Source organism: Acomys minous (genome assembly GCF_964271855.1).
Source record: "Acomys minous genome assembly, chromosome: 13".
NCBI lineage: Eukaryota > Metazoa > Chordata > Mammalia > Rodentia > Muridae > Acomys > Acomys minous.
Window position 1 is genome coordinate 61,830,454 of NC_140495.1, and position 13,983 is coordinate 61,844,436.

Genomic DNA, 13,983 nt, shown 5'->3' on the forward strand with positions numbered 1-13,983 from the left:
TATCTATTTATTTTTTTTTATTTTTTTTATTTTTTTGGTTTTTCGAGACAGGGTTTCTCTGTGTAGCCTTGGCTGTCCTAGTCTGGTTTTGTAGACCAGGCTGGCCTCGAACACACAGAGATCCGCCTGCCTCTGCCTCCCAAGTGCTGGGATTAAAGGCGTGCGCCACCACGCCCGGCCTCTATCATTTATTTTGTTCTAAGTTTTGTTGTTATTTTGTTGTAGCAAGAATTGCAAGCCCATAGCATCAATAATTAGTGTAGAAAACATAAGCCTGGAGTGCCACATGATATGATTATTAAGTCAACTTTTTCAAGTTAAAGGATTGCAAAAAACAAGGATTTCAAGATGAAGGCAGCCTGGGCTTCATAAGAAGAGCTCTCTATCTCTATTTCTGTCCCTCTGTCTGTCTCTCCCTCCCTCTCTCCCTCCTCCCTCCGTCTTTCTCATAGATAGAAACAGAGTGGGGAGGTGAAGAAGAGAAACAGCGGACTCCAATACTGGCAATAGCTGCCTGTGAGGTAGGATGATAGAATCTTTGCTGACCTTCTTCATTAATTGACTCCTTCCTTCCCTTTCTTTTAACAAGGCCTTAAGTAGCCCAGGCTGGCCTGAAACTTACTATGTAGTTGAGGATAACCTTGAATTGCTGCTTCTCCTTAGTGTCAGAATTACAGGCATCTATTTACCACACCTAGCTCAGATTTTTTTCCTCATTATTACTTCTTATCATCTCTACTTCCTCACAATGAATATGTATAGTGTTTTTTAATGAAGTAAAACAAAATTAATCTGTGGTCCTTGGTCTTGATAAAGCTGTTATCAATATCAGTTCCCCCATCTTTGGTGTTTGAGCATAGGCATAATTGTAATGTACTTACAAAGCTCTAAATTGGAGGGGGAAAAAACCTCACATCATATGTTAATAGTCCTAAGAAACACAATTTTTAGTGGTTATATAATAATCCATTAAACAGGCGCACTCTAATTTACTTAACCTAGCCGTGTGTGTGTGTGTGTGTGTGTGTGTGTGTGTGTGTGTGTAGCCAACACTTATATTTTTACTTATATTCATACTTTTTGAAAGGGAAAGAAGGAATCAATTAATCAAGAAGACAAAGATTCTATTATATCGATATGTATTACTTTTTGTGTCATTATAGATCCATTCAGCAAACAAGTATTGAACACCGATCCAGGTGGCCCTGTGAATAGAGATTCCTGAGAAACGGTGGCTCCATCCCCCCACCCCCACCGCCAGTCCCAGAGACTGATCCCAGACCCTCCTGTACTGATGAATGACTGAGCCAGAGGCAGTGTGAAGAAGAACGGCCCCCTTTCATTGATGGAGTAGATTAAACATCACTGATAAAACTATGAAGAAGATCGCTTTTGCAGTTGACAGTGTCACTTGCCGCCCCCTCAGTCTCTGAAGATTTTAGCACGTGGCTTGTTGTCATTCTCCTCACTCCCACTTCTTTGTAATATCTGGTGACTTTTTTCTTCCTTTGGGGGCCTGAGACTTGATGGGGTGGGGAGCTCTCTCGATGACTCAGCGCAGTAAATGCAGTGCCCCCCCGCTGTGGATTGTAGATTGTAAGGACGCCACTGCACTACCTCCTGTCTCAGTGTCGGGCTGTTTTGAATCCCTTGAATTTAGGTTGACCTTTTTGACTGGCGTTGACTAGCAGACTAGTAGAACTACCCATATGAGCTCCAGAGGGAGCTGCCCTGGGCCCTCCTAGAATACTTCCAACATCAATCTTAAAAGTCCATGCTAAGAACCAGATGTGGTGGCACACGCCTTTAATGCCAGCACTTGGGAGGCAGAGACAGACAGAGCTCTGCAAGTTTGAGGCTAGCCTGGTCTACCTCCCAAGTTTCAGATCAGCCAGGGCTACACAGTGAGAACCTGTCTTAGGAAAGAAAGAAAGAAAGAAAGAAAGAAAGAAAGAAAGAAAGAAAGAAAAAGAAAGAAAGAAAGAGCCGGGTGGTGGTGGTGCACGCCTTTAATCCCAGCACTCAGGAGGCAGAGGCAAGCGATTGCTTTGAGTTTGAGGCCAACCTGGTCTACAAAGTTAGTCCAGGACAGCCAAGGCTACACAGAGAAACCCTGTCTTGGAAAAAAAGAAAGAAAGAAAGAAAGAAAGAAAGAAAGAAAGAAAGAAAGAAAGAAGCCGGGCATGGTGGCGTACACCTATAATCCTAGCACTTGGGAGGCAGAGGCATGCGGATTGCTGTGAGTTCGAGGCCAGCCTGGTCTACAAAGTGGGTCCAGGACAGCCAAGTCTACACAGAGACACCCTGCCTCAGAAAAAAAAAAAAAAACAACCAAAAAAAAAAAAAAAAAAGAAGAAAGAAAGAAAGAACTTAGGAGCGGAAAAAACCAAGCAGATAACCTCTGGTTCTCTACAGATTCCATCTACATTTTTTTCTACTCCTGTTTATTGAAAATGCTTCAGATATATTTGTCTAAGCTAGCTATGGTGGCTCACACCTGTAATCCAAGCACTCGGGCAGCTGGGATAAGATCACTGCATATTTCAGGCCTGCCTAGGTACATAGTAAGTTCTGGGCCAACCTGGGCTACACAGTAAGATCTGGGGGTGCAGGGGGGATTTCTTCTGCATTCCTGGGACTCCACACCCCGTCTTCTTTTCTATCTTCTCTTCCTTCCTTCCTGGTGCTGTTCAACCCAGTGACTTTAAACAGAAGCTTTGTAAGACAGTCAGTCTCAAGTCTCGAGAAGGTCTCAAGGCACAGATCTTCTGCCTGACTCCTCCACTTGGATTAACAGATTGAGCACTCGCAAACGCCAAGCCCTGATTCCACTCCAAACAGCCTCCCCTTGTCAGTTTTACCTGTCTCAGCTGGTAGGATACCCCACCTGTCACATATTAGGGCAAAGTCATCAAAATAATTTCATGTTTGATCTCTCCTCTCTGGGCCTCCCTCTCTCTCTCATCTGGGCACATGTGTAATTCAGAGGACTGACTCCTTGGCTCCTCAGAAGCTGTCATCCACCTTGTTTTTTCAGACAGATCACTCACTGGCACAGAGTTCCTGGAGTAGGCCGGCTGGCCAGTGAGCCCAGAGACTATAAACACCTGCCACCAGCCCGGCGTGGTGGTGCACGCCTGTGATCCCAGCACTAGGGAGGCAGAGGCAGGTGGATCGCTGTGAGTTTGAGGCCAGCCTGGTCTACAAAGTGAGTCCAGGACAGCCAAGGCTACACAGAGAAACCCTGTCTCAAAAAAATAAAAAGATGTACATTTCTAAAGTGTGTATATTCATGTACACAGGATGTATGTCTGTATAGTGTGTGCATGCAAGTAAATGTATGATGTGTATGTATGGTGTGTGTGAGCATGCATGTGTATCTATGATCTGTGTGTACGCATGTGTATTTACGATGTGTGTATGCATGCATATCTATGACATGTATATGCATGTGTGGGGGTACCTGAAGGTCAGAGGACCTTTGTTTGCGGCAGGATGTGCTTGTTGTTTGCCAGTGCACTTAGTTTGCCTGGCTAGCTTGTCCACGAGCTTCCAGAGAGAGGCTTTGCCGTGGAAAAACTGGGACCACAGAGATACAGCATTCCTGGCTTTGTGTAGGTTCCGGGGATTCAGACTCGGGTCTTCATGATGGTTCAAACAAGCTCTGTACTGCTGGATGATCCTCCCAAACCCTCTTCCTTCTCTTTCAGTCTACAGCCTGCAGATTCCACCTTCAAATCTATCAAGGATTTAGCCCGACACGGTGGCGCACGCCTTTGATGCCAGAAGTCTGAGGGCAGAGGCAGGTGGAACTCTGAGTTCAAGGCCAGCCTGGCCTACAAAGTGAATTCCAAGACAGAAAGGCTACACATAGAAATCTTATTTCAAAAACCAAAACAACAACAACAACAACAAAGTACTTGACATTTAACTACTTTTCTTTTCTTTTTTTAAAAAATAATTTGTTTAATTTTATTATATGTGCATTGGTGTGAGGGTGCCAGATCCCTTGGAACTGGGGTTACAGACACTTGTGGGCTGCCATGTGGGTGCTGGGAATTGAGCCCTGGTCTTTTGGAAGAGCAGACAGTGCTCTTGGCCACTGAGCCATCTCTCCAGCCCTAACATTTAGCTACTTTTCACAATTTGACTCTTATACCCTGATCCAGTCACTGTTGCCTCTTTCTTTTTTCCTAATTGTATTTATTTATTATTTATTGTGTATGTTTATTTTTGTTTTGTTTTGTTTTGTTTTTGTTTTTTGAGACAGGGTTTCTCTGTATAACCGCTCTGGTTGTCCTGGAACTCACTCTGTAGTCCAGGCTGGCCTCGAACTCATGGAGATCCACCTGCCTCTGCCTCCCAAGTGCTGGGATTAAAGGCGTGCGCTGCCACCGCCGCCACCACCACCGCCCAGCCTTATTGTGTATGTTTATGAATGTACATGTGCCACAGCCTGCATATGGAGGTCAGAGGAGAACTTTCTGGAGTCAGTTCCTTCATTCTACTATGTAGTTTCTAGGGGTCGAACTCAGATCGCCATCATTGGCAGCAGACACCTTTACCTCCTGAGCCTTCTCCCATTGCCTTCCCATTGCAATACCTCAACTCTCCAGAATGATCTCCTATGATCTTGTATCATTCATGGTAATCCTGATAAAAGTGAGGCCAGCAAAATATGACATGGTATCTGAAAGTAAATCCTGGAAAAAAAAAACTAGTAGAGGGCCAGTGAGATGCCTTCAAGTCTGAACTCCATGAGTTAGATTCGGGAGACCCACATGGTGAAAGGAAATAACTGTCTCCTGCAGGTTATACTCTGACCTTTACGCACAGGTGGAGGCATGTGTACTTACGCATACACATATATACAAGCCAGACAAGCAAATAAAGGTAATAATAAAAAGTAGATAAATCCCCACCACTATAACTAGTGGTAGGGCCGAAGAGATGGCTTAGTGGTTGAGAGCACTGGCTGCTCTTCCAGAGGACCTGGGTTCTACACACAGGGCAGCCCATGGCTGTCTGTAGCTCCAGTTCCAGGGGACCCAACACCCTCACACAGACATACGTGCAGGCAAAACATCAATGCATTTAAAATAAACATAAATAAATTAAAGAAAATAATTAGTGGAAACCTGAAAAATCTGAATAAATATGGAGTTTTTCCCAAGGCAGTAGTTAGCAATGGTTTCTCAGCTTTGACAAATGTAGCACCAAATAAAAAGGGGACAAAAGACATACATGACCTCCATTTACTGCCTTTGAAACTTATTTTAGTTGTTCTTGGTTTTTCTGTATGTATGTATGTATGTATGTACGTACATATATATATATATACATATATATTTATTTTTTTTAACTGAGACAGGGTTTCTCTGTGAAGCCTTGGCTGTCCTAAATTCACTTTGTAGACTAGGCTGGCCTTGAACTCACAGTGATCTGCCTGCCTCTGCCTCCACCACCGCCGCCACCGCCACCGCCGCCGCCGCCGCCACCACCACCACCACCAGAGCTTGTATTTTGGTTTTTTGAGACAGAGTCTCACTATGTAGCTTAGGCTGGCCTTGAACTCACAGTGATCCCAATGCCTCTACCTCTGAGTAGTGGCATTAAAGATATGTGCCACTACTGCCTGGCTCTGTTTTTGCTTTACTTTTAAGATTTATTTTTATTATTTATGTGTATATGGGTATGAGTTTATGTGCACACACATGCACACACCCTTGGAGGCCAGAAGAGGGCATCAGATCCCCTGGAGCTATAGTTAAAGGTGCTTGTAAGCGGCTCAGCTTTTGTGCTGGGAACTGAACTCAGGACCTTTGGAAGAGCAGCAAGTGCTCTTAACTACTGAGCCATCTCGTCAGCCCCCATGTGTTCTCATCCTGTCACGGTGACACTCTTCTCATTGCGAGGCAGTGCCTAGGTTGCCTTTTAGTAGCCTTGTAACTAAAGTACAAGTGACAATAGGGGACGCCTAATATTAAAGTGACAAAACGTGGGACGGGTTCACCTGATTCTCTTGAGATATTATTGCATCTGGAGATATGATGACTTGCCACATAATTAGTCTGAGTGACCTGAGATCACCGTTGTAGAGGGAGGCTTAAACTATGCCCAGCAAGCCGGACGTGCTAGTGCACGCCTTTAATCCCAACACTTCAGAGGCAGAGGCAGGTGGAGCACTGTGAGTTCAAGGCCAGCCTGGTCTACATAGGAGTTCAGGACAGCCAAGGCTGCACAGAGAAACCCTGTCTCGAAACAAAACAAGTAAGCTATCCCCAGTGAGAGGCCACATAGCGAGGCCCCGAGACTCCCTGACCACAGAGAGATGCCCAGCCAGACAGGATGCTTCCGAACCCCCAAGTGGCTCATCTGCATGCGACACAATGAACCACCCAGCTGAGCCTTGCCCCAACTACAACCCACAGCAATCTTAGAGGTAGTAAAACAATCTTAGGCCTCTAAAGTAGGGGGTTATTTGTGACATGCAGCCATAGAGGACCGTGATCAGAGGAGGGATGGTGTAGTCGTTAGAACAGGAATGACCCTCACAGGCTCATATAGTTGATTGCTTGGGAAGTGGCGCTATTTGAAAAGACTAGAGGGTGTGGCCTTATTCGAGGAAATGTTTCACTGTGAGTAGGTTTCAAAAGCTGAAGGGAGGGGTCCCAGAATCTGTCTGTCTTCCTGCTGCATCTGGATCCGGATGAAGAACCCTCAACTACTCCTCCAGTGCCATGTCTGCCTGCTCCCTGCCGTGCTCCCCACCGCACTCCCTGCCGTGCTCCCTGCTGTGCTCCCCACCATGCTCCCCGCCGTGCTCCCCACTGTGATACCGATTGACTAAACCCCCAATGAAGTGCTTTCCTTTATGACAGTTGCCGTGGTCAAGGTGTCTCTTCACAGCAACTAAGACAGACAGAGCATTAGGAGCATCTATGGAGGCCAAGTCTCTGATTTCTGAACCCAAGTTTCATATGAAAAGGGGATTTCTTTCTTTTTCTTTTCTTTCTTTCTTTCTTTCTTTCTTTCCCCCCCCCCCTTCTTTTTCGAGACCGGGTTTCTCTATGTAGCCCTGGCTGTCCTGGACTCACTTTGTAGACCAGGCTAGCCTTGAACTCACAGAGACCCATCTACCTCTGCCTCCCAAGTGCTGGGATTAAAGGTGTGGGCCACCACGGCCAGCTGAAAAGAAGATTTCATTCAGTGAACTCTAAGGATGCTTCTAGCGTAAATGCTTGATACCCATGACATCAGCATATTACTCACTGTCTATTTCCACATCCTCTTTGGCATCTGGCACCTATGTTGCCTTAATTTCTTTTGTTTTGTTTTGAGGCATGGTTTTCCTGTATAGTCCTGGCCATCCTGCAACTCACTCTGTAGACCATGCTGGCCTCAAACTCAAAGATAGCCACCTGCCTCTGTCAACACTGGGCTTGCCTCCTATAGAGAAAACAAATGTGTGTGGATACCAATGGCGCCCTGGGGAAAAGGCGGTGGGTAATTCTGGCTCCGTCTGTCCAGGATCTCCTGAGTTCGGGTGTGGTGTCTGGAAGTAAAGTGACTGGGACTTAGGATCTGGCTGTGGGGCTAGCACTGCAGCTGGGGGCATTCTTGTGCCTGGCTTTTTGTGTGTAAAATGGTGACACCCCAAGTTCTCGCTAGCCTGTCTTCCTTGCCATCGCTGGCTGTGGGATGGAATGAGCTTGTAGGTGAGGCGGGGTGGGGGATGGGCACTGAGGTGAGGCTGCAGCGCATCCCTGGGAGAGTCAAACTCATTTTCCTGCCCTGAAGTAGGACAGGGGTTTGGCAAGAGGAGCCAGGACAGGAGGCGGAGCTGGGCTGTGCTGGGACTTGTCACCCCAGACTGTCTCTGTTGCAGTATCTCTGGGAATCTGTCGCTTTCAGTCCCTTTACATAGAAAGTTGCCTTCAGTCCAGGCTTCTGGTGTGTACGACTTCGCTAATAAACATCCTTCTTGGCTTCAAAATCATCACGAGGCATAGAGGCTCGTCTCATGTCTTCGGGGCTTTGGCAGAGGCCTCACTACCATCTGGGTAACTTAGTATTCTCTCTTCATTCCCTTCTCCTTTCATTTGTGTCCAGTTCCCCTTTTACTAGAGCCCAGGGGACCCCCCCCCCATCCCATGGCCTGTGCCCTCATTTACCCCTTCCTCACCACACTAGCATTTTTAAAAAAGATTTATTTATTACACATAAATGTTCTGCTTGTATGTACACCTGCACACCGGAAGAGGGCGCCAGATCTCATTATAGATGGTTGTGAGCCACCATGTGGTTGCTGGGAATTGAACTCAGGACCTCTGGAAGAGCAGGCAGTGCTCTTAACCGCTGAGCCATCTCTCCAGCCCCACACTAGCATTTCTATCTTGGCCTTTTCTGCCCACCCTTTTCCCCCACGTATGCATTTTGCAGTATGCCTTGAAGCTAAATGTTTGGCCACATCCAAGTGGCCAATCATCAATCATCACTCCTTTAGTTGTGATATCGAGGCAAGAGCACTAAAAAGCTTGGACGTGCCAAATGGCTCCGTGAGTTCGTGCTACCAAGCTTGAACTTGAATTTAAACCTGCATGGACAATGAGCTCCCTCGAGTTGTTTTCTGATCCTCACATGCTCATCTGTTCATATACATACACACACACACATAAGTGTAACAAAAAAAAATTAAAGTGATAAAAAACCTCCTTTACATCCCAGCTCTGTCCTGTGTCCTGTGTCCTGGGTGACTGTGGTAGTGAGTCTTCACTGTTGGCTTTACTGGGTTAGAATCACCAAGGAACCCATAGGCATGGCTATGGGTACATGTCCAGACAGGCTTAACTAAAGAGGAAAGACCCACCTTCAAAGTAAGGAGCACTGACTCATGGGCAGGGGTCGTGGTCTAAATAAAAAGGTAAAAGAATAAACTGAGGCAACTCAACACTGATCTCCCTCTGTTTCCTTGATGTGGCAGCTTTGGAGAGTGGCAGCCATGTTGTTGAGCTGTGGTAGCCACTTTGTTCATAGGTCCATTGAGCAATGTCAGGGATGGCTGGGGAAAGAGACTGACTGTCCACAGAATGTGTCATCCTATCTACTCGATTGCTGAACTCCTCCTCAGCTGGCATCCCCCTTTGATGAGCATTTACATGGCACAAGAGCATCTTCACATCCTTCATCCATTTGGAGAGATCTAGCCACATACTTCCTCCTCAGGTACCATTTCCCACCATTTCCCACTCATTCCCTATCCAAGTCCCTGACCAGCCCATGACCTGGTGGCAGGTTGACGATGCTGGACCACTTCTTCCACAGAAAGAACAGTACTTTGTCCTTACTGGAGAAGATACTTGTTATGGTTATGGATTTGCCCTTCCTGCACATAATGCTTCTGCCAGAACCGCCATACATGGACTTACAGACCACTTTACGCACTGGCCTACAATTTCCGGTTCCAGTTGTCAGGGGGTGCTTCTGCCAGGAGCTACAACAAACACACAATTGAACTGGAAGCTCAGAGTTCCCCTGGCAACTTTGGGCGTCTGATGCCCTGAGACCAACAGGCTAAGAAAGGATCAACGGTGTCAGAAGGGTGATTGGCCCAGATGACCATGGGGAACGTGGATGGCTTCTCCACAGTGGAGGTGAGAAAGAAAATGTGTGGGGTGCAGGAGAGCCTTCAGGGCATCCCTTGGTGCAACTGTGTCCCGTGATTAAAGTCAATGGGAAAATACAACAGCCTAATCCAGGCGGGATGACAAAGGGCACAGACCCATCAGGAATGAATGTCGTTGTGAAGGAAGACCTTAGCATCTCAAAATCATCTGGTTGTCAGAAAAGTCTATTGCCACGTCTGCCAATAAGCTGGCAGCTTAGCTACTAAGCTGGGTGTGGTGACGCAAACCTTTAGTCCCAGCACTCGGGAGGCAGAGGCAGGCGGATCAGTGTGAGTTCGAGGCCAGCCTGGTCTACAAAGTGAGTCTAGGTCAGCCAAGGCTACACAGAGAAATCCTGTCTCAGAAAAAAAAAAAAAGAATAGAATAGAATAGCTACTAAACCATGAATTTGGGTGTCATCCTTGCATAGGGGCCACACTAATCTCAGTAGTGCTACAATTTTAGCCTATGTGCTGCCAAAGCAAGCACATTAAGTCATATACTGGACAGCAGAAATTCAAGGCAACAGTTGATGGGCATCGGCGAGGGTGCTTCTACACCAGCTGCACCCTTCACTGTCACCAAGCCCAGTCAGTGGTGAAGCAGTCAGAAGCACAGTGTCATATGCCAGCTGTGGGGTCCACCTAGCATGCCCGTAGCCAAATGACTGGAGCCCTCTAGGCCTGTTTCCCCATCTGTAGGAGCATAGTATCCACCCCCACGGAATTGTGGGTCAAATGAATTCAGGCACTGTCCTAGTTTTTTCCTGTTGCTGTAGTGACTTACCATGACAAAGGCAACTTAAAGGAGAAAAGGATGTTTCTGACGCACAGTTACAGGTTAGAGTCCATCTTGGCAGGAAAATCACAGCAGCAGGATCCAAATACAAGAAGCAGAAAGCTTGTGTTGATCTAGCTTTCTCCTTTCTTTCAGGCCAGGACCCAAACCTGAGGAACAGTGCCACCAACTTTTAATGCGGATCTTCCCAAGTAACCTAATTAACGTAATCCTTCCTCCGAGAGCTACTCCTACTGTGTGTAGGAGACGTACAGGAAGGTAATACAGGGACCTTCCAGAGCCTTTGGGTCCTTGTTGGTGAGAGACTGTCCTATGCACCAGGCACTAGCCTAAGCACTTTTGTGTGCTTGAGATGATTAGCATACTTGTCACTTGACAGAATCTGGGGACAAGCCTCCTACATACCTTAAGACAGTAGCCCCTGGAGGAAGGAAAAAACTATGACCTTGTAGCCTTGGCTGACCTAGACTTACTTTGCAGACAAAGCTGGCCTCCAACTCACATTGATCCACCTGCCTCTGCCTCCCGAGTGCTGGGATTAAAGGTTTGCACCACCACCGCCCGGCTTAGGAGCTATTCTTTGGCAGACATTGGGAACAGACTTTTCTGACAACCAGATGATCCCCAGATGCTTCGGGGATGCTAAGGTCTTCCTTCATAGTGCCCATCACTCGTCAAAGCAGGCTTGTGTCTGGCTTTGCTCGTAGGCCTGGACATTACCTAGCCTTCTCTTGAGCAGTCTAGCCTTTAGGACGCCCAGACTCCCCTGAGCATATATCTTTACTGAGAATCTGTCTTTCAGGCACCCTCAGAAACACAGATTCATCCTTCTAGCTCTCCTCACTCCCAACCGGGAGGAGCCTTCAAGTGTCCTGCCTCTCTTCTTAGGCTTGCTTTCACAGAAAAAGTTTTGTATATTAGTGACCAATGAGCCACAGAGTCAAGACGGTAGGGAGGGAGTCACACAGTCGCTCTTGATCGCATTGACCTACCCACAAGCATTTCTCTTTTGCTGTCAGTCTTACATGATATAGACACTGTGGGTTGGAACAGAGTGGGAACCCCAGCTCAGTGCCAAATGCCCAGTGAACATCATTTTCTGAGGCTGAGTGTTATACAACCCAGGCTGTCCTCAAACTGGCTATGGAGTTGAGGACAACTGAACTTCTGACCCTCCTGCCTCTACCTCCTGAGTAGATTACAGGTATTTGACACCATGCCTGGTTTGGTTTGATCTCAGTGCCTTGTGCCTGATAGGCAAGCACTCAACTAAGTGAGCCACACCTCCAGCCCTTATTTACACCCACCCAACCTGTTTCTCCCACCCCCCACCCCCCACCCCTCCCCACCACCCTATATTTAGACAGGGTCTCACAGAGGCCCAACTGGTCTCAAACTGTGGATGACTTTGAACTCCTGCATCCCCCAAGCGATGTCAGGCGTGTGCCACCATTCCTGGTGATACATATTAATTTAATGAGAGAATGAATACAAATGGGGAAAAGCAACGAGGAGACACAGGCTGGGCATGGTGGCACACACCTTTAATCCCAGCACTCGGGAGGTAGAGGGCGGGTGGATCGCTGTGAGTTCGAGGCCAGCCTGGTCTACAAAGTAAGTTCAGGACAGTCAAGGCTATACAGAGAAACCCTGTCTCGAAAAACAAAACCAAACCAAACCAAAAACCCAAAAACAACAAGAACAAAAAAGAGGAGATATAGCATCTCCCTTGCCCAAATACTCCTAACAAACAGAGGGCCAGATATTCCTGTGGGCTCTGGACCTCTGGAGTGCTGAGGGCGGGTAGACAAGGCCTTTGTTCTCACCAAGTTAGCGCAGTATTTTGTTTGTTTGTTTGTTTTTTGAGACAGGGTTTCTCTGTGTAGTCTTGGCTGTCCTAGACTTGCTTTGTAGACCAGGCTGGCCTCGAACTCACAGCACTCTGCCTGCCTCTGCTTCCTGAGTGCTGGGATTAAAGGCACCACCAGGCCCAGCAAGTTAGGGCAGTTTATCTGCTTGTGCTGTCCTGTTTTTCTCTAAGCCAGTTCTAGCCAGTCCGGTGGAGGCCCTAGAGTGGGGGCTGAGCTGAGCCGGTGCAGGGAAGGAGACATAGCCAACAGTGTATCTTTCAGGGGGCAATCTGCCAGCAGAGGGGCCCTTGGGCCCTACAACAAATGTTCCCTCCCTCTGCCTGCTTCCTGTTTTCCACCCACCCCATCCTACCTCACAGCCAGCATCAGAGCCAGCTGTTCAAGAGCTGAAATGCAAGTCAAGCCATTGTTCCCAGCTTTTAATCCCATTGTGTGTGTGTGTGTGTGTGTGTGTGTGTGTGTGTTGGTGGAGCCTGTTGTGTGCCTCAAGGACTGTAGGAGCTGTGTGCTGAATCTCAGGCCTCAGATGCCATGCCTGGGATACCTGGAATTTCCTGCCTGGGCAAGGTTAGAACCTTGGCTAGGGTGGATACTGAGTGTGACCATCTGAGTGTCCAGAAGTGATAAGGGAATGGGTCACGCTGATGATGGGTTGAATGCGCTGTTTTTGAAAATGGCAAGAGAGGGCCGGGCGTGGTGGCGCACGCTTGTAATCCCAGCACTCGGGAGGCAGAGGCAGGCAGATCTCTGTGAGTTCGAGGCCAGCCTGGTCTACAAAACGAGTCCAGGGCAGCCGAGGCTACACACAGAGAAACTTGTCTCGAAAAGCTAAAACCAAAATCAAAAAGAAACAAAAACAAAAACGCACAAAAAATATATAAAATGGCAAGAGAGGCAACAGGTCCGTTTAGACCCTAAGCATGCACAGATACAGGCACACACAGTCCTGGAAGGACCGGGAGTGAGTCACCCTGACTGAGTGTAGGGTACAGCAGCACCACCTGTTCACATGCTGGAAGTTCTGCCACCTGGACTGCCTAGGGCAGATGAAGGGTGACCGCCTCGAGGCCCCAGGTGGGGTCTGGCTCAGCGTCCCTAGCAGCTGCTCCAGGTGTCATTCCTGGATGCTTCTGGAACCTGGAGCTCCTTTTTCTGCCTTTCCTGTAGAAACAGCTGCTTAGTTTACAAGGTAGCAGAACTTCCAAGGCCGAGTCCCCACACTGACCTGGACTCGGGCGGGGCGGGTATGAGTGTGTGTGAAGCCCTGATGATTTGGCGGAGATGGGACGGTACAATCACCTAGCCCACTGCTGGCTGCAGAGCCAAAGAGGACCATTTTCTATCTCTATATACGTGACTACTCTGGATCACTAAGATCACAGTCATCAAGTATTTTTATTTATTTATTTTACAGTGCTGGGGGTCTCCCACACAATAAGCTATTACCCTACTGCTGAGCTGCAGCCCCAATCCCTTTTTGTTTTCTGCTTTAAAGACATGGTCTCACTACGTTGCCCAAACTGCCCTTGAACTTGTGATTCCTATGTTAAACATCCCTAGGAGCTGGAATTGCAGGCCTGTGCCACCAGGCCTTCTTTATTTATTTATTTATTTATTTATTTATTTATTTATTTAGGGTTTTTCAAGAC